Source organism: Dioscorea cayenensis, unplaced genomic scaffold, assembly GCF_009730915.1.
Source record: "Dioscorea cayenensis subsp. rotundata cultivar TDr96_F1 unplaced genomic scaffold, TDr96_F1_v2_PseudoChromosome.rev07_lg8_w22 25.fasta BLBR01000507.1, whole genome shotgun sequence".
In the NCBI taxonomy this organism is placed as follows: domain Eukaryota; kingdom Viridiplantae; phylum Streptophyta; class Magnoliopsida; order Dioscoreales; family Dioscoreaceae; genus Dioscorea; species Dioscorea cayenensis.
The window spans coordinates 33,419-37,170 of record NW_024086898.1 but is presented as its reverse complement, the minus strand read 5'-3'; the positions used below and the strand labels follow the sequence as shown (position 1 = coordinate 37,170).

General features: G+C 41.0%; 1 non-coding gene across 1 annotated transcript; it reads right to left on the bottom strand.

The window, feature by feature from the left end:
- Positions 1 to 2,755: 2,755 nt before the first annotated feature.
- On the bottom strand, positions 2,756 to 2,862 carry LOC120254568. The gene has a single exon (XR_005534659.1). It is a non-coding gene; the product is annotated as a small nucleolar RNA R71 (small nucleolar RNA).
- Between the last annotated feature and the right edge of the window lie 890 nt (positions 2,863 to 3,752).

The window sequence follows — 3,752 nt, the reverse complement described above, 5'->3', positions numbered from 1 at the left end:
TTTCACCTGGACCAAAGGGTTAGATCTACATTATGGAATAGAGTTTATCTCTTGGAGTCCCTAGAGCTTTAAGTAACCTTGCACAGTGTGAGGCATCGAGACTGAGCAATTTGTCCGCTGGGGCATAATGTAGGATTAGTCACGATTGACCTTAGGTTTTGGACCGTATGGTATAGGATTTCCATAACTCATTAAGCATCAATTGAGAGACATAATGATTGGTCATGCACTTGAAATAGTAGTCCTAGGGTGAGCAATGTCCGGGTGCCCCACTTTCTGTCGATTACCTCTCCTATCATTTACTTGCATTTCCTTCTTCCTTTACTTCTTGTTTTTATTTGCATTGATTTTGTTCACATCATTATCGATTCATCTTCATTCTAGTTAAATAGCAATCTTTGTGTTCCTAATCACTATTCCGTATGGATACAATTACCCACTCACTAGGGTATTATTACTTTGACAAACAGTGCACTTGCGGTCAATACGCAAATGGTGTTGTCAAGTTTTTGGTGCCGTTGCCAGGGAATAGCCGTTTTAGAAACACTTTGCACTTTGCTATTTTAGGTATTCATCACTTATTCTATTTCACATTTTCTTATTCTTCCATCATTCAGATTTGTTTTTCTTTCTTTGGTTGCAGCTCCAGGTTATGACCAGAGGGAACCCTTTGACATTGGTTGTAGGTGATCTTGAACTTGAACGAACACTTTGAAAAAGGGGTAAAGAAACTATACAAGAACAGTCAAATCAAGATGAGTAGAAGGTGAAGGGTTATAAAATATGGTAGAACATAATGAGCAACAGAGGACTGATAAGTGCCTAAATATATCATTTTTACTCCTACAACTCATGATCATTCTCATACAATTTATACTATCTTTTGATTTCGATTTGTGCATTTGCTGTGCTTATTTGAATTCAGGACATCGAAGGACTGTATTTTAGAAGACAAACAATTGTGGAGCGGTTTCAGAGAAAATTAATGAAGAAATGAGTCCGAGTGCAAATCAGGCTGAAGATGCAGTCTGTGTGTGGGCTGTGCACAGGCCGCACAAAAGTGTGTGGGCCACGTAGAGGCCGCACAGCACAGCCAGAAGACTGTGCGGCCTATGTGGGGGTCGCACAGAGGCCGCACAACATATGTAGAAGCCTATGCGGCCTAGTGTGCGGCCCACACACCTAGCCGCACAGGGTGGCTAGAAGGTTGTGCGGGTTTGTGTGCGGCCACACATACCCCGCAGAGACTCGGGTTTTCTCTCATTTTGAGTTGTGCAACTTCGTTTTTGCTCACACAACGTCCCGCACACCTCCCTTTATTTATACCCTTTGTTATGGTTTTGAAGAAGGACTTCACCACCATACTCCTCTAAGCATACCTTGTTAGATTCTTCACCACAGGAGGCCATTTTGGGGAGCATTTGAAGGGGAGAAGAAGGGGAGAATCAAGGAGAATGTCCAAGAGCTCGACGGGACAGATCCGGCTTGTTCTCATCATCACTTTCTAGTTGATATTCAAAGAGGGAGTTCTTTGATCGTTGTTGCCATGTTTTTTATGTATTACGAGCTTTCGTCTTTTGATATGCCAAACTAGACTCCCAAGGCCACCGGGCTTCTGGTGAATCTTGGGAGGAGACTTTGTATGGATGGCAATTCTATTTTGTAGTTGAATTTGTGGCTTGTGTTGTTGGTTTTAATCTATCATTATCTTGTTCGTTCTACAATGGATGGATTCTGAGGAATTGATTATGAATGTTACTTGTTTGGCGGGATGCTAGCATGTATTAGGTCTTGTTATGATTAAAGAGGGATTCATTGTATTAATACACCGGAGGTTCTGGGTGTTAATAGCCTCTCACGTGGTTACGGTTATTTTAGCCAAAAGTGCTCATTAGAATGACCCTAATCAAGACTCCTTGCTCCCAATGACATCATAGGGGTATCTTCCAGATGGTGGAACCTGTACAGGATTAGGACTACTTCACGGAGGTTCCGGGGTAGTCGACATCTGAGTCTAGTGGACCAAAACCAAGCCAACCTTATGCTTTAGTCGTATTTATCATCTGTGCTTAGTCTTCTCCCTTGGGAATCCTCGTCTGGTGGCGTACCTATACAATTGGTTTCTTTACTCTTACTTGTGTTCGGTATTGTGTGTTTAGTTTAGTTCATTTTCTTTATTTGTCTTATTTTCGTAGCTCCATATTTGCAAACAACAACCCTGTTTTTAGTCGATTAAACAGTGACCCCCAAAAGGAAGAAATAGTAGATCATGGGCCTTGGGATTATGACCCTCTTGTGTTCGCACAAGAGATTATTACTTGACGACCCGTGCACTTGCGGCCAGGGAGTCACATGCTATCTTTTTAGCTTGTCGCGCAATGACTCATCAAGGGCACTCTCAGATTATGCCAGACCCGTAGTTTTGGGCACACAGTCGAGTATTGTGCGGCCACTGATTACGGCTCAGAATTTTGAGCTAAAGCCAGCATTCATCCAGATGATATAGTAGTTAGCAAAGTTTAATGGTTTGGCCGATGAGGATCCGAACAACCATATCAAAAACTTCTTTGAAGTGTGTGACATGCTTAAGATTAATGGTGTTATGGATGATGCTATCAGATTGAGGGCCTTCCCATTTTTCTTGAAGGGAAGAGCAAAGGAGTGGCTACATTCATTACCTAGAACATCGATCACTACATGGTAGGAGGTGGTAGAAGCTTTTCTTGCCCGATATTATCCTCCCAGAAAATCTGTGAAGCTCAGGAATGAAATATCCTCCTTTGTGCAAATGGAATTGGAGTCTCTATTTGAGACATGGGATAGGTTCAAGGAGCTCTTGCGGAAATGTCCTTAACATGGGTTCCCCGAGTTGATGATCATTCAGACTTTTTACAATGGTTTGAACCCAAGCACAAGGCAGTTACTTGATGCAGCAACAGTAGCTATCTTAGGAAGAAAGACACTTGAAGAAGCCCGATATCTCATTGAAGAAATGGCCATGCATAGCTACTAGTGGAACACAAGAGATAGAAAGAAAGTAGAAGGACAAGGAAATGGTGATAGACAATGTGATAGACGTGTTCGTATGAATAATTCAAAAGTCTCTGAAGAGAGTACCATATCTGTATAAGAAGCGCGCCTCCATCACATGACCACTAGCACTGTTTATGTTCAAGCAGGAAGACGTGGCTGACATGACTCTCTCTATGATCGGAGATGCCGCATGTAACCTGCATGATGTTCACATAGTCATCCACCCCACGACATGGACTGCGTCGTCCATGTCATGCGGTTTATCAAATAATTACTTGACGATGTAAAGCTACGGCTACCACAAACGAACATCCCTTATTTGAGATTAAAGTATGTTGCACGCATACTTATGAAAGGGAGCGCAGCCAGCATCACTAAGAAAGGCAGTTCTTCGAGTGGAGGAAATAGAGTTAACCTAATATTGTTTTCAAATGTAAAACAATTTTGTCGTTATAATTTAAATTCTATTCATCGTTTTCCAATGACATGGCAAGGTTTCTCATGTAAATTTACTTGTGTTCATTTAATGATTGCATACTTTCCTTTCTTTGTTTAACTTTCAATTTTACTGTTTAAATATTAGTGTTTCTTTTAACATTCAATTTTTCTATTTAAATACCAATGTCCCTGTTTAACTTTCTGTGTTAACCTTTAAGAATAAGCGTTTCTGATTAAGTTTCAGTGTCTTTGTTTAAATATCAAAGTCACTGTTTAAAGAT